Source organism: Rana temporaria, chromosome 1 (genome assembly GCF_905171775.1).
Source record: "Rana temporaria chromosome 1, aRanTem1.1, whole genome shotgun sequence".
NCBI lineage: Eukaryota > Metazoa > Chordata > Amphibia > Anura > Ranidae > Rana > Rana temporaria.
In genome coordinates, this window is record NC_053489.1 from 326,658,641 (window position 1) to 326,676,130 (window position 17,490).

The 17,490-nt window shown below is 45.1% G+C and overlaps 1 protein-coding gene across 1 annotated transcript in view; it reads right to left on the minus strand.

Annotated features, from left to right (window-relative positions):
- Positions 1-17,490, minus strand: part of MUSK (muscle associated receptor tyrosine kinase) — a 234,558-nt gene that overhangs the window by 154,078 nt on the left and 62,990 nt on the right. The window lies entirely within an intron of this gene.

Sequence of the window (17,490 nt, forward strand, 5' to 3'; positions counted from 1 at the left end):
GGATATCTAAAAACATCCATTATCAGTTAAGCACAGAGATATAATTAATTGTTATGCACATAATGTATTGATAATCATACTAGCAGAAATAATAAGGATAAAAACAGTACACTATAGACTTCAATACGTTAGCCCCATTCAGCCCATTAAGCAAAGTTTATGTAGGGCATTTTTTTTTTATGCTTTTGTAAATGCTTTACAGAAGCAGGATTGTTCTTTGTTAGGTCCATTAACTTTTATTATAGGAGCACCTTAAAAATGAGTGTAATGCGCGTTCTTGTGCGTTTTTTGTGAACTCCCATTGAAGTCAAGGGGCCCAAAACACTCCATTCTGTCTCATGAATCTTTTCAACATTGAGCTACAGCAGCCTGAGCGCTCAAATTTGAATAGGGACTATTTACTAGACATGTGCATTCGTTTTCGTCCGAATGCATTTTCGTACGAATTCCGGGTATCTTCGTTATCGTTTTAACAAACGAAAACGAACGCGCAGAATCAGAAATCCGAAAGATCTGACATAAAAAAATGCTTTATTTTCATTTTCATTGCTACAACAGTTCGATGTAGATAGGAAATTCGACATGACGCTGACAATAGCAATCTGTGTCTATCGAATCTGTGGTTGAATGTGCCTAACCTTAACTCTATGGGCCAGATTCACAGAGCAAGTACGCCGACCTATCTACTGATACGCCGGCGTACTTTCAAATTTCCTGCGTCGTATCATTGTTTTGAATCCTCAAAACAAGATACGACGTCTTCTGGGTTAGATCCGACAGGTGTATGTCTTCGTACGCCTTCGGATCTAAGATGCAATACTTCGGCGTCTGCTGGGTGGCGTTTTCCGTGTCGGGTATGCAAATTAGCAAATTAGCCATTTACGACGATCCACGAACGTACGCGTGGCCGTCGCATTTTCTAACGTCGTCTGTAGTCGGCTTTTTCCGGCGTATAGTTAAAGCTGGTATTTAAATGAAACCCGCCCCCAACCCGCCCAATTTGAAATACACCGCCAGAAAACCACTACGCCGCCGTAACTTACGGCGCGAACTCGCTGAGGATTCGAAAATGCGCCAGGTAAGGTACGGCGGCGTAGTGTATCTCTGATACGCTGCGCCAATGTATTTCTTTCTGGATCTGGCCCTGTTAGTCCAAGATTATTCTACATCAGGAGTCTCCAAACTGCGGCCCGAGGGCTAGCTTCTATCCAGCCCTTGGGGCACTATTTCTTCCACTGATATGAGGCACTATTTCTCCAACTGACAGCAACAATGAGGCACTCTTTCTTCCACTGATACCAATGATGGGAGACTATTCCTCCTATTAATAGAGGCACTACCCCTCTTATTGACCACCAATCCTGAGGCCATATTCATTCTCAATGATGCCAAAAAAAAATTGCCCCTCCTGGCCACAATCCGGCCCTCCTAAAGTCTAAAGGACAATAAGGCTTCTTTCACACTATGGATTGTATGTCCGTTTTATAATATCCGTATTACACCTATTAACGGACGTTTATTAACGGATTTAATAACGGATACATACGGATAAATATTTTACCAATCTTCCTTTATTAAAAAAGGATAATGTTTATCCGTATATATCCGTATACATCCGTTATATCATTCCTTTCTAACGTCCGTTAATAAAAAACATTTCACCCTTTCTTGAAGTCCAGCTCCAGAAGTCGTATGGATATTCAGGGGAACCCGCCGTCAATTTAAAACAAAAATGACGTGCGGTTCCCGGTAAATATCCAAACCAGACCCTTCAGGTCTGGTATGGATATTCAGGGGAACCCCGCCGTCAATTTAAAACAAAAATGACGTGCGGTTCCCGGTAAATATCCATAACCAGACCCTTCAGGTCTGGTATGGATATTCAGGGGAACCCCGCCGTCAATTTAAAACAAAAATGACGTGCGGTTCCCCCTAAATATCCATAACCAGACCCATTATCCGAGCACGTTGACCTGGCCGGCCGCAGAAAAGAGGGGGGGACAGAGTGCGGCCCCCCCTCTCTCCTGAACCGCACCAGGCCACATGCCCTCAACATGGGGAGGATGTCCCCATGTTGATGGGGACAAGGGTCTCATCCCCACAACCCTTGCCCGGTGGTTGTGGGGGTATGTGGGCGGGAGGTTTATCAGAATCTGGAAGACCCCTTTAACAAAGGGGACCCCCAGATCCTGACCCCCCCCCCCTGTGTGAAATGGTAATGGGGTACACTGTACCTCTACCATTTCACGAAGGAAGTAAAAAGTATTGTAAAAAAACACACTGACACAAAAGAATAAAGTCCTTTATTAAAAAAAAAAAAAAAAAACTCCAGCGCTGAAAAATCCACTCGTTCCCGGCTTCCTGCGTTGTCCTGATCCAGCGACGGGTGCGGGTGATCTCCCGAGAAGATCCAGCGTCGGGTGATCTCCGCTCCGGTGATGTGAAGATCCATCCATCCGGCGCAGCAGCATCCCGGACCTCCTCTCACCGCTGGGCACAGCCCAGCGAATGAGCGGCTGAAGCTGTGACATTTCTTATATAGAGGAGGCAGAGCCACCCGTCACGTGACCCTGCCCCCTCTGACGTACCTCTGCTACGTCACTGGGGAAGACCAAGAAGAGGAAAGACCTTTCCCCAGTGATGTAGCAGAGGTACGTCAGAGGGGGCAGGGTCACGTGACGGGTGGCTCTGCCTCCTCTATATAAGAAATGTCACAGGTTCAGCCGCTCATTCGCTGGGCTGTGCCCAGCGGTGAGAGGAGGTCCGGGATGCTGCTGCGCCGGATGGATGGATCTTCACATCGCCGGAGCGGAGATCACCCGACGCTGGATCTTCTCATCGCGGGAGATCACCCGCACCCGTCGCTGGATCAGGACAACGCAGGAAGCCGGGAACGAGTGGATTTTTCAGCGCTGGAGTTTTTTTTTTTTTTTTTAATAAAGGACTTTATTCTTTTGTGTCAGTGTGTTTTTTTTACAATACTTTTTACTTCCTTCGTGAAATGGTAGAGGTACAGTGTACCCCATTACCATTTCACACAGGGGGGGGTCAGGATCTGGGGGTCCCCTTTGTTAAAGGGGTCTTCCAGATTCTGATAAACCTCCCGCCCGCAGACCCCCACAACCACCGGGCAAGGGTTGTGGGGATGAGACCCTTGTCCCCATCAACATGGGGACATCCTCCCCATGTTGAGGGCATGTGGCCTGGTGCGGTTCAGGAGAGAGGGGGGGCCGCACTCTGTCCCCCCCTCTTTTCTGCGGCCGGCCAGGTCAACGTGCTCGGATAATGGGTCTGGTTATGGATATTTAGGGGGAACCGCACGTCATTTTTGTTTTAAATTGACGGCGGGGTTCCCCTGAATATCCATACCAGACCTGAAGGGTCTGGTTATGGATATTTACCGGGAACCGCACGTCACTTTTGTTTTAAATTGACGGCGGGGTTCCCCTGAATATCCATACCAGACCTGAAGGGTCTGGTTATGGATATTTACCGGGAACCGCATGTCATTTTTGTTTTAAATTGACAGCGGGGGTTCCCCTGAATACCCATGCTCAGTAAAATTAACGTCCGTTAACATAACGGACATTTACGGAGACATTTACTAACGTCCATGTGCCATAGACTTCAATGTTAAAATATAACGGACGTTAATATATCCGTTACTTGCAACGGACAAAAAATTTACAAAAAATAGTGCAAGACCCGTCACATATTCCGTTATAACTAACGTCCGTATGTTATAACGGACTATTACGGATCTTTACGGAACATAAAAAAATCCCATAGACTTTAATGATATTTTATAAAGGACGTATAACTTCCGTTTTTTAACATTATCTGACGGATTTTAAAACGGATTATTAAAACGGATTTATTTTGTAGTGTGAAAAGGGCCTAAACTGGCCCTTTGTTTAAAAAGTTTGGAGACCACTGTTCTACATAGAGAGGAAAGATTTGACATAGAGAGAAAAGATTCAACATTATAGAGACAGTGTTGGGGTAGACCATTCGACATGAACGACGAAGATTCGACGAAGCAGTGAAAAACATACAAACGTCGAATCTGTACTTGAAGGCTTATGGTGTCTGTCGAAAGTTCTAAGAAGATTCGACAAGCAGCTAAACTGTACGACGCCGCAATCGTACATTTCCGGTCAAATGCTCGGCCCATAGGCCATAGAAGAATTTGAATGTTGGTTGACTAGTAATAATAATTTATAAATATAATTATTACTAGTGTCATACAACATTAGAATTCTTCTATAGCTTGTAGGCGGAACATTTGACCGGAAATGTACGATTGTGGGGTTGTACAGTTTAGCTGCTCCGTCAAATCTTCTTAGAACATTCAACAGACACCATAAGTCTTCAATGACAGATTCGACCTTAATTCATTCGGATTTACGGACGAATGCATTTTTTAACAAAACAAAATAAATAAAAACAAAGTAACACTCAGTAATGAACATGAATAGCAGTAATACCACTTTAACCACTTTACTACCGGCCACCGTGAATTGACGGCGGCACCATAGTGCTGTTGTTCTGAGAGGATGTCATATGACGTCCTCGTCTTGCAGAGCCACTGGGAACCCGATGCGCGTGCCCGGCGGCCGCGATATTGCCCAGTAACTGAGCAGGACCTTGGATCTCTGTGTGTAAACACAGAGATCCACGTCCTGTCAGGGAGTGGAGACCGATGCTGTGTCCCTTGTACATAGGGACACAGATCGGTCATCTCTCCCAGTCAGTCCCCTCCCCCTACAGTTAGAATCACTCACTAGGGTACACATTTAACCCCTTGATCGCCCCCTAGTGTTAACCCCTTCCCTGCCAGTCACATTTACACAGTAATCAGTGCATATGTATAGCACTGTTTGCTGTATAAATGTGAATGGTCCCAAAATAGTGTCAAAAGTGTCCGGTGTGTCCACCGCTATATCACAGTCAAGATAAAAATCACTGATCGCCGCCATTACTAGTAAAAAAAAAATAAAAAAAATTAAAATGCTATAAATCTATCCCCTATTTTGTAGCCGCTATAACTTTTGCACAAACCAATCAATAAACGCTTATTGCGTTATTTTTTTTTTTACCAAAAATATGTAGAAGAATACGTATCGGCCAAAACTGAGGAAAAAAATCGTTTTTTTATATATTTTTGGGAATATTTATTATAGCAAAATGTAAAAAATATTGCTTTTTTTAAAAAATTGTCGCTCTTCTTTTGTTTATAGCGAAAAAAATAAAAAACGCAGAGGTGATGAAAATACCACCAATAGAAAGCTCTATTTGTGGGGAAAAAATTATTAAAATGTCATTTGGGTAAAGTGTAGCATGCAAATGTAGCATGCAAGTGTAGCATGCAATTGTCATTCATATTGTGAAAGCGCTGAAAGCTGAAAAATGGCTTGGGCAGGAATGGGGTGAAAGTGCCCGGTATTGAGGTGGTTAAATACAATTTGTTTTACAAAGTTGTCATTTTAGCAAGTTATTCCAGCATATACAGTATACACAGCATAGGAATACTTATAATTTTACTCCAAAACACATTCTGTTATGGCTCCTGAGTATGGGGATACCACCAGTGTGGAACCTTTTCACAGCCTAAATGCATAGAGGGGCCCAAAATCCAAGGTGCACCTTTGGACTTTCAATGAGCATAAAATGCATGTCTAATTTACAGTTTAGATATCATATTTCATGAGGTTCTGAAGTGCCAGGACAGGAGAAACACCCACAAAATGACCAAATTTTGGAAAGCAAACTCCCTTGGTATTTTCTGAGGCCCCGTACACACGAGAGGATCCATCCGCTGGAATTAATTTGTGGACTGGCTCCAGCGTATAGATCCCCTGGTGTGTACAATCCAGCGGATCTGTTTCCGCTGATTTTTATCCCCTGGGATGGATTTCAAGCGGATAGAAATTTGACATTCTTTCAAATCTATCCGCTTGAATCCATCCCAACGGATTGATCCGCTGGTCTGTACAGACTCACCGGATCAATCCGTCCGAAGGGATCCCCCGCATGCGTCGTAATGATTCGACGCATGCGTGGAATTCCTTATATGACAGCGTCGCGCACGTCGCCGGGTCATCATCGCGGCGACGGCGCGACACGTCATCGCGAGGGGATTTCGGCGCGGATTTCGATCCGATGGTGAGTACACTCCATCGGATCCAAATCCTCGCAAATCCTCGAGAGGATTTATCCGCGGAAACGGTCTGGTGGACCGTATCCGCGGATAAATCCTCTCGTGTGTACTAGGCCTGAGAGGTATGGTAAGTTTTTTAAAGACCTCAGGGCCAAATCCTTTAAAGATCCTGCCTAACTTATCTTTTCCCATTTAAGTTACACTGACTTAAAATTTCTACCTAAGTGCCCGATCCACAAAGCACTTACCTAGAAATTTCAGGCCGTGTAACTTAAATGTCTCCGGCGCAAGGCGGTCCTCTTCTGCAGGGGGCGATTACAATTTAAATGAGGCGCGCTCCCGCGTCGGCCGTACTGCGCATGCTCGTGACGTCATTTTCCGGACGGGCAGCGGGCGAAATTACGTTACGCCGGGCTTTGTGGATTGCGACGGGACAATAAAGTTGCGTCGGGTAAAAAAAAAGTTACGCGCCGGGAAAAAAAATTCAAAATTTAAAAAAAATTGCGGCGATCGAAAAAAAGGTCTGTTTTTACAAGGTGTTACTAGTTTACACTTTGTAAAAGCAGAACTAATTTTACGTATGCAAACGTAAACTTACGCAGAAAACACAAAGCTGAAAAGCTTTGTGGATCTCCGTAAGTCCTCATTTGCATACGCTAGGCGGCATTTCGACACGAAATGCCCCCAGCGGCGGATGCGGTACTGCATCCTAAGATCCGACAGTGTAAGTCTCTTACAGATGTCGGATCTTCTGCCTATCTTTGGAAAACTGCTTCTGAGGATCAGTTCCAAAGATAGGCACATTGATACGCAGGCTGAACAGCAGTTCCGCCTGCGTATCCCTTTTGAGGATTTGGCCCTCAGTTTTTGGAAAATGTAGAAAGAAAATTAAAATGTTATTATTATTTATTTATTTTACACAAAAGTTGTCAATTAATAGAATATTTCTAAAACAAAGCATAGGCATACTTAGAATTACACCCCAGAAAAAATTATGCTATTTGTTCCAAGTGTAACAATACCATAAGTGTGATACTTTTTTACTGCCGTGCCATATATAGAGCCCGCATATCCAAGGAGCACCTTCATGCATTCCAGGGGCATTAATTACGCACTTAGGGCCAGATTCACAGTGAGTACGCCGGCGTACTTTCAAATTTGCTGCGTTGTATCTTTAGTTTGAATCCTCAAACCAAGATACGACGGCTTCTGGCTTCGATCCAACAGGCGTACGGCTTCGTACGCCTTCGGATCGTAGGTGCAATACTTCGGCGCCCGCTGGGTGGAGTTTGCGCCGTTTTCCGCGTTGGGTATGCTAATTCGCTTTTTCCGTCGATCCACGAAGGAACGCGCGGCCGTCGCATTCTCTTACGTCGTCGCTAGTTGGCTTTTCCCGGCGTATAGTTAAAGCTGCTATTTTGTGGCGTATAGATAGACTTGCCATGTTAAAGTATGGCCGTCGTTCCCGCGTTGAATTTTGAATTATTTTTTTTTTGCGTAAGTCGTCCGTGAATAGGAAAGGACGTAACTCACGTCTACGTTAAAAAAATGACGTCGGTGCGACGTCATTTCGCGCAAAGCACGGCGGGAAATTTCGAAACGGAGCACGCGCATTTCAATCGGCGCGGGGACGCGCTTCATTTTAATGAATCATGCCCCCTACCAGCCCAATTTGAAATACGCGCCGAGAAATACACTACGCCGCCGTAACTTACGGTGCAAAATCTTCCTGGATTCGAAATTCCGCCAGGTAAGATACGGCGGCGTAGCGTATCTCTGATACGTTGCGCCAGGGCAATTCTTTGTGAATCTGGCCCTTAATTTCCTAACTAACTATGACATTTTTGGAGGCCCTGGAGCACTAGGACAGTGGAAATACCTACAAAATTACCACATTTTAGAAAGCAAACACCCCCAGTTTTTCCTAAGAGGGATAGTGGGTCTTAATTTTTATTTTTATTTTTTATATACAAAGTTGTTAATTATGTTGATGTTTCTAATAATTCTCACACATAGCATAGGCATACTTAGAATTACAAAAGTACAAAATGCAGCGCTTCACAAAATAATAATATATGAACATATAAATGTGAAAATGTAAAAAAATAAAAAAAAAAGTAGAAAAAAGCAGCCAGCACAATTTGTTGATTATCAAATGCAAAATATAAAAGTCCAAAATGTGGCGCTTCAAAAAATGATAATATATGAACATATAAATGTGATAGTCCAAATGATAAAATTTCAATATGGAGTAAAGATGAGGAGCCTCCACCAAACTTCAATGTGCTCCTCATCTTTACTCAATATTAAAATTTTATCATTTGGACTATCACATTTATATGTTTATATATTATCATTTTTTGAAGCGCTGCATTTTGGATTTTTATATTTTGCGTTTGATAAACTGTGCTGGCTGCTTTTTTTTTTTTTTATTTAGCGCAGATATCTGTTCACCCTGCTTTATATTTAGAATTACACCCCAAAACACATTCTGCAATAGCGATACCACATGCGTGAGGCTTTTTCACAGCCTAACCACATACAGAGCCCCAAAATCCCAGGACCACCTTAAGGCTTTTTAGGGTCATAAATTAAGCATTACATTTTGTGATTACCTATCACATTTTTGGATGCAAACCGCCCCTCAAACATCACCCCCTTTAGCTGCAGAGACAACGACCAAGGTGTCCAAATGCTGCAGCTGCAATACTTTGCTTTTTAACCGTTATAGGAATTATATTCCATGTACACCAGTCAATCACTTCCTATTTGGGCAAATGGGGGTACTTGTGTGGGGTTCAAGGGGTTAAAGCAGGTGGTGAGAAGACAATACTTTACCTCCTCACTGCCTGTCAAATGAAGAAAGAACTGAACATGGATGAGACAAACAGATGAAAGGGGGCACACTGAAGTAAGGGGGCACACAGATCTAAGGAGGGGAGCAAACACATGGGGGGGGGCACAGGTAAGAGGGATGCCACTCTAGGAAGGGTGTCTGAAAATGTATCTCTCCTCAGAATAGGAACAGCAGGTGCAAGCTAAACATAGGCAATTGGGTGAGGAGAAATTCTAGACAAAAGCACTCAAAATCAATGCCTTTATTAAAAAGAGGTAATAATCCAAAAAAATACAAGCCACAGCAAACAACTGGAATACAGGAGCTGACAAATTTTCTCCTCACCCAACATGTAAGGGGGCACACAGATTTAAGGGGGGAACACAGATGTAAGGAGGCAGCAAACAGATGAAAGGGGGCAAACACATTTAAGGAGTGGGGGCACACAGATGTAAGGAAGGCAGCACAGTGGTGCAGTGAGTAGCACTTTCGCCTAGCAGCAAAAGGTTCGCTGGTTCAAATCCTAACCACGACACCATCTGCCTGGAGTTTGCATGTTCTCCCTGTGTCTGTGTGGGTTTCCTCCGGGTACTCTGGTTTCCTCCCACACTCCAAAGACATGCTGGTAGGTAAATTGGATCTCGTCCAAATTGGCCTAGTATATATGTATATATGTGTGTATGACTGTGTGTCCCTAGCGTGTCATGATCCTACAGGGTAAAAATGACCGCACCAGCCAAGCAGATACTGGCTGGAAAAAGCGCCCAGAGGCGATTCAGTTCGCATGCGTTGCGCTATACAAGTCATTCATTCATTCATTCATTCAAGGGGGCAAACAGATTTAAGGGGGAAACACTGATGTAATGAAGGGGCATGCTGATGTAAGGGGGGTCACACAGATGTAAGGAGGGGGCACACGTATGTGAGGGGGACACACTGATGTAAGAAGGGGCACATGCACATTGATGTAAGGGGGGACACGCTTATGTAAGAATCTCCCCCGGGATCAGTGGGAAGTGTCCCCGGCCACGGGTTGGGGGGCTTTTCGTGTTTTTTTCACCTGGGCCCTGTAGGTTCTAGTTACACCTCTGATGTATAGGTATGTCCTCCCAGAATACTGTGTGTCCTGCCTGGTCTAAAATGCACCTTGACTGGTTGGGAATCAGTTAAATATGGTACATGGGGTTCAGCAATTATACTTCTAAATTGGTGATCTGATGGTCTGACTGTAGTTGGATACTTCCCGATTTTTAAGAAAGATTGCTCACGGATTGCTGGTGTACAAAGCAAAAGAATAGAACATTGAATGGTCAGAATGTAGTCAGCCCTGATCACAAACTAAAATCAATTTTGGAAAAATGTTTAAAGCCTATTTCCTGGCTGAAGTTTGTTTTCTATCTATATTCCCATCAGAATCTTTCCATAACTTCCTGTTCTTGTGACAACATTGTCAACTACTAACAACTGTAGCGAAAACTAAAAAAGATACCTCTCTTACCAAAATGGATTGTCAAAGTTAGTTAAAACACTTCAGCCTAAATATTTTTAGATAAAGTGTGGAAGGGTTAAAGTTGTAGCTTTTTATTGTTTTGTATGTCCCCACTGTGATAGTTGTGCACACGAAAAGCTATATGCAGCGGCCGTGTTGTTCAGGTCTCAATTCCCCTCATGCTATCTTTTCAGAATAAGAGACATAGCTGCAGTGACCTTTCCCCCACCTCCCTCCAGTATATACAATCAACAACTCTTAGCTGCTGGTCAGAACATTTTTATTAGTTTCTCGAGAGGACACATGTATACCCTGTCGTGCCTATTAGCTGAATCCACACTTCAGTCTAGGTTTCATTGTAAAACTGTCAAATTCGTAATCCTGAGCAATGTGGAAAACAAACAGATATCCTGCCAGATCACCTCATCATAAATACATTAGCTGGAGTCCAAACACTCCTATCTTAGATGATATGGGGAGCTAACTAGACACATTACCCCTCCTAGGTAAAGTGGACATCTAAAACCTGTCATATTTATATCCATTCTGAAGGTAATTGCATGCTGGACCATAATATGCAAGTTAGCAGACTGCCACGTGTAGGTATTCAAAAATATTTATATCTATAGAAAACTGGATCTAGACATGTTCGTAAACACAGAAAGATCCCATGGCCACCCCTCTCATGCACAATCAATGGCGTAACTAGGGGGGCTAGAGGGGACCATGCCCCCCAACATTATGCTGTGCTCCCCATGTGCCCCCCCAATTAAAAGACAAGTACACTAGGACTGGGAGCAGTCTGGAATTCAGGGCACAGGGATAGACTGAGCCACCGTAGCGCTGGCTCCGGCTCCTCCTCCACCTGACTCTGCGCCTAGCCACTGGTTGCTAGAGCTGCCTGATGTCTAGCAACCAGTGATGTCAAAGCCGGCATTGATAGTTTTCCCTCCCCCTTCTTCCTCTCTCGCACGGGATGGGAGAGGAGACACTCAATTTGCTCCTTCTCCCCCCGACCTTCACGGAAAGTGTGAGCTTGTTAGCTTCACACTTGATTTCCCACAGTGCACACACAGGAGAGGGTTGGGGGGAGGAGGAGCAGATCGGCTGTCTACTCTCCCATCCCGTGCGAGAGAGGAAGAAGGGGAAGAGAGAACTATCAATGCCGGCTCTCAGGCTCTGAGCTGTTCCATGAGAGAGACACTCTCAGCTCAGAGTCGTGCTGGAAGGCAGACAGCATTCATGAGCACTGATAGGAGGCACTAATGGGCACTGATGCTGATAGGTGGGATTCGTGAGTACTGATAGAAGGCACTAATCAGCACTGATAGGTGTGATTTGTGAGCACTGATAGGAAGCACTAATGGGCACTGATAGGCTGCATTGATGAGCATTGATAAGTCGAACTAGTGGGCATTGAGCCCTGATAGGCAGCATTCATGGCCACTGACAGGCTGCAATGATAAGGAGTAACTGATAGGTGGCATTGATGAGCACTGATAGACGGCACTGATGGGCACTGATAGGCAGCACTGATCAGCTGCACTGGTAGGCGGCATTGATGAGCAATGATTGGTGGTGCTGATAGGTAGCATTGATGAGCACTGATATGCAGCACTTATAGGCTGCACTGGTGGGCACTGATAGGCAGCATTGAAGAGAACTGATAGGCTTCACTGATAGGCTGCATTGATGAGCACTGATAGGTGGCACTGATGGGCATTGAGCACTGATAGGCAGCATTGATGGCCACTGATAGGCTGCACTAATGTGAATGTACTGATAGGTGGCATTGATGAGCACTGATAGGTGGCACTGATGGACACTGATAGGCAGTATTTATGGGCACTGATATGCTGCACTGATGGGCACTGATAGGCTGCATTGATTAGCACTGATAGGTGGCACTGATGGGCATTGAGCACTTATAGACAGCAATGATGTGCACTGATAGGCAGCACTGATAAGCTGCACTGGTAGGCGGCATTGATGAGCATTTATGTTAGCCCAACATTGAAAGAATATTTACACTATTTGAATCTAAGTGGCTGCCTGCAGCTGCAATGTTTGGCTAACATCTCTCTTTCTACCAAGACCTCTGGAGTGCATTCTATCCTTGAAATATATATATATATATATATATATATATATATATATATATATATTGCATTTTATAGTTCCCTTACTACTCCCTGACCACCCATGTGCCACCCCAAATATGAAAGCTGGAGACGCCACTGTGGACAAGAAAAGGAGGCTGCTCTGCAAGTTGACAGCTCTCGTTTTGCCATCAACAAGAAGAAAAATCTTTCAAGTTTATGAGAGCTACTTTTTCACTTTGCTCATTGATTGAACTTTGCTAAAAACCTGATCTTTGTTTTCTTTGTAATATCATTTTTTATGTAAACATTTTATTTGCACCATTTTTACGTTTCGTTAGTGTTAAAATTGTCTCTAATGCACAACCATTTATGTTTGTGCAAAAACACAAAAACATAAACAAAAACACAAACTTTAATTTATTTCTCTTGAAGAGCACTGCCACATACTGTGGTGACAGTGTGTGCACAAACATGTATTTAAAATCATAATTGCTACTGCTAATATTGTGACCATTTACTATTTTTCAATAAAAGTAGTTGGTGTCAGTTAAAAGGAATAGTTGCTTAGAAAGGCCGCTTTCACATGTGCGGATCCGTTTTTTGACATCCGCTTGCTCAGCGGGGATCGCTCCGTTGATCCCTGCTGAGCCGACGCATGAATATTTTGTCTCTGCACCCTGTGCAGAGACAGACCAGTCAGATCTCCGCTCTCCTCTATGGGGGGATCAGATGAAAAGAAACCGTCTGTCTGTTTTCATCCAATCCTATCCGCCAGACAGATGCAAAATAGGGTTAGCATCCGTCACACTTTAGCGGAGAGGATCAGATTGGGTGTCAGCGGACATGTCACCGCTGACATTCGACACTCCATAGAGGTACATGGAGCGCCCGTTTAGATCCACCTGAAAAAACTGACAGGTGGATCTGAACGGTCCGCAGGTGTGAAAGGGGCCTTACCGTAACTAAACCCAGTGACAATCGCTCTCAGTCTGTTAGTACTTAGATCATGGTCCTGCAAGCTGGAAAATCGTACTTCCAGACGCTCTGAGGTCGCAGCACTGGTCGACGGTTTACCAACCAAAACTGAGCTTGCATCTATGTTCCTGAGCCTGGAGCGGTCCATTAAGAAGGAAATATCCGCGGTGAGAGCGGATCTGTCACAGGTGTTGGAGCAGGTGGAGGAATCTGAGCTACGCCTAGACCGCCACGCGGACGCCATTAGAAGCCTGCAGGCATCCACCAGGTCACTCACCATTGCGCACAGGATGGCCCTGTCTAAGATCGAGGACCAGGAAAATCGCAACAGGAGGAACAACATACGCATCAGAGGCTTACCTGAGGCGACAGGTGACGACGACCTCCTCCATTCCGTGCGCGGCATTTTTAATGGCCTGCTGGGCCTTGCGGCCGACCATCCGCTCAAACTGGATAGGGTCCACAGGGCCCTACACCTGGGCAACCTCTCCACAGACACCCCGTGGGATGTTATCTGCAGGGTCCACTATTACGAGGAGAAGGAGCGCATAATGCGTAAAGCTAGAGAGACTGCCTCCCTGGATTTTGATGGTGCATCCCTGTCCTTCTTCCCAGACCTTGCCAAGGAAACATTGAACCGCTGCAGGGCCCTTAAACCCCTGACAGAGAAACTCAGAGTCGCGTCCATTAACTACCGCTGGGGCTTCCCATCGGCCCTCATTGCTCACCGGGATGGTAAGACCACAATTCTCTGCTTTCCGGAAGACCTTGAAAAGTTTTGTTTGGATGTCAATATTTCTCCCCCAGAGCTACCTGGCTGGCTGGATACTATTCCCACCCTGCCTACTACTGCTGATTCACAGTGGCAAAAAGTGGGCCGCAGGCGTCGCCCTGCCGCCCCGTGGGCCTCTCCTCAGCTGGAGTGAGTACTGGACTGTGTGTCTGGGGCCTTCCAGTTCTGGGCTCATCCACCTTTCTTGGCTGAGTGTTTTTGTTCCTGCGTATTTTTTAGCCTTTTCTGGTTTCCATGACTAAGCTATGGATCTCAGGAGCCACCTTCTCCTGTTTAGGGACAAACTGATCCGTCATTTTATTTTGTATAACTTTGTTTTATTTGGTTTTCAATTAAGGTATGTGGGTTATGTATGGTTAATGTTCTCTTTACACTGTGTTATGTAGGGTGTCGGCGCTGGGGCGACATGGCAGCTATCATGTTATTTTAGGTGCTCGTTGTCGGTTGCCCACGACTTTGCGACCCCCCTTATGGAACGTGGCGTGGTCTCATACTCTTGTGCCCCTGTCCCACCCGGGGCGAGGTGCATGTGGGTGCCGGACTGCCCGTGTGTCCCTTCTTTGCACAGCAATCATATGCGTGCGAACACTAGGTTCTCCCCCCTGTGGGGCATGTTTATTTTTTGTCCTGTTGGTAATTGTTCTTTTCTCTCTTTTCTCCTCTCTATTCTTAGTCTATGTTTTCTTCTCCCAATCCCTTCACCCTCTTTGTTCCTTATTTCTCCCTCCTGCCACAGGTACGGCTCTCATCGGTATGCTAATGTGAGCTCCTTCTGTTGAATCCTATGGCTGCGCTGAACTTAGTTTCCCTAAACGTGCGGGGTCTACACGCCCCAGGTAAGAGACATAATCTATACAGAGAGCTGGGTCGTCTGCGAGGGGATGTTGTGCTCTTGCAGGAGACCCACCTGACACACACTACCTCGGTGAGGCTTTTTTCTCCACAATACCCAGTATGGTATTATAGCTTATCTGATGTTCACAAGGCCAAGGGTGTAGCCATTGGGTTCCGCAGGGGGACCTCTTTCTCGTTGGATTCTATGCTTAGTGATGAAATGGGTCGCTTCCTGTTCCTAAGAGGCAGTCTGGGTAATATGCCTTGCACTATCGCCACTCTGTATGCCCCCAACCGCGATCAGGTCACCTTTTTAGCCTCTACCCTTAAAAAGCTACGTGAATTTGCCCGAGGTTGCGTTCTCCTCGCTGGGGATTTTAACGTGCCGATGGAGCCGTCCCTTCAGATGTTCTTAGGACACTCCGGTATTTCACAGAGACGTTTGACGTTTCTGCGCAAGCGTTTTCACAAAGCCGAATTGATGGACGTGTGGAGGATTATGCACCCTTGGGTAAAGGATTACACAAATTTTTCCCACTTGCACCACACCTACTCTAGGATAGATTATTTTTTCATTGATCACCACCATCTCTCCCTCCCAACAACTTCCAGCATCGCCACTACCTCTATATCGGACCGTGCTCCGATCACTCTTACGCTAAACATCCCTTCTTTACCCTGTAGAACCACAAACTGGAAACTCAATGATCATCTTCTTTCAGATGACATCGATAAAAAATTGATTAATGATGACTTGGCTCGGTATTTTGTAGAGATTGCGCTCCCGGACGTTGCGCCGGGCACGTTTTGGGAGGCCCACAAGGCCTTTATTCAGGGAAAATTTATTGAACTAGGCTCCAGGAAAAAGAAGGAACGAACTTCCAAACAATTAGAACTGATCCGCGACATTGAAGCTTTGGATTGTCAACATAAGGAAGGTCAGTCACAAGCAGTTTTTCAGGCTCTGACCCAGAGGAGGGAGGCGCTGAGGGCCCTCTTTCTTCTGGAGCAGAAACAAAGCTTTTGTATAGTAGCTCAGCGCTTGCACGAATGGGGTAATAGGCCAGGTCGCCTCCTGGCCCGTTCCTTGCAACAAAAAAAGACTGCAGCCTTTATTGCTAGGATAAAAACCTGACATGACTCTATGGCTCATGAGATGTCCTCCATAGCCAAGGAATTCCGTTCGTTGTACCAGACTTTGTACCACGTACACAGTACTGTTGGGGATAAGGACGTTAGGTCCCAGCTCATTCGTGATTATTTGTCTCAAGCTAACTTGCCTAGACTCCCAATAGATGCCCTGTCCACCTTGGAGGGAGAGCTTACTACCTCTGAAATGCGTGTTGCTTTAAAGGCCATGGCCAATAGTAAGGCACCGGTATTGTATCGGTCCTTTGCGGATCTCTTGATTCCACATCTGACCAACTATGTCCTGAATCTTGGCCCTTTACGCCTCTCCCACCGCCCAACTCCGTATAAATGGCACTCTGAGTGACCCTTTCATGCTATATAATGGCACCCGCCAAGGTTGCCCCCTTTCGCCCATTTTATTCGCCTTGTCCCTTGAACCATTCCTCTTCACGATTAGGCATAATCCGAATATCCACTGGATCACGGTGGGCTCCTTAGAACATAAATACACTGCTTACGTAGACGACATCTTGTTCTACATACAGCAGCCCACTATATCACTACCTAACTTGATGTCGGCTTTTTCAACGTTTAGTGTCATTTCTAATTTCAAAATTAATATGACAAAATCTGAAATTCTCAATCTCACGATCCCAGCCAGAACCGCATTCCATTTGAAAGAGTCCTTCCCTTTTGGCTGGCAAACCCATTCTCTTAAATATTTAGGTACATATCTTACCCCCAATCCCTCTTCTCTGTTCCACACTAGCTACATACCCTTATTGAACACGATTAGATCCGATTTGCAGAAATGGTCCCACCTTGCACACTCTTGGTTGGGGAGGATCAGTGTTGTGAAGATGAACATACTGCCCAGGCTGCTATTCTTGTTTCAGATGATCCCTTTTAAGAACCCTGTGGGTTTCTTTACGTTGGTAAGATCCCTCCTTTGCAGGTACATTTGGAATAGGAAGTGACCCAGATTAGCTAGGACCATTCTCACTACATCTAAGAAAGAAGTGGGCCTTGCCCTGCCAGATGTTAAGGGTTATTTCTTGGCTGTGGTTCTCAACAGGATCTCGGATTGGAAATTTCACAAGAATACCAAACTGTGGATGGCCTTGGAGGCGGACTTGTGTGGTGCAGATATTTTCACACAACTGTGGATAC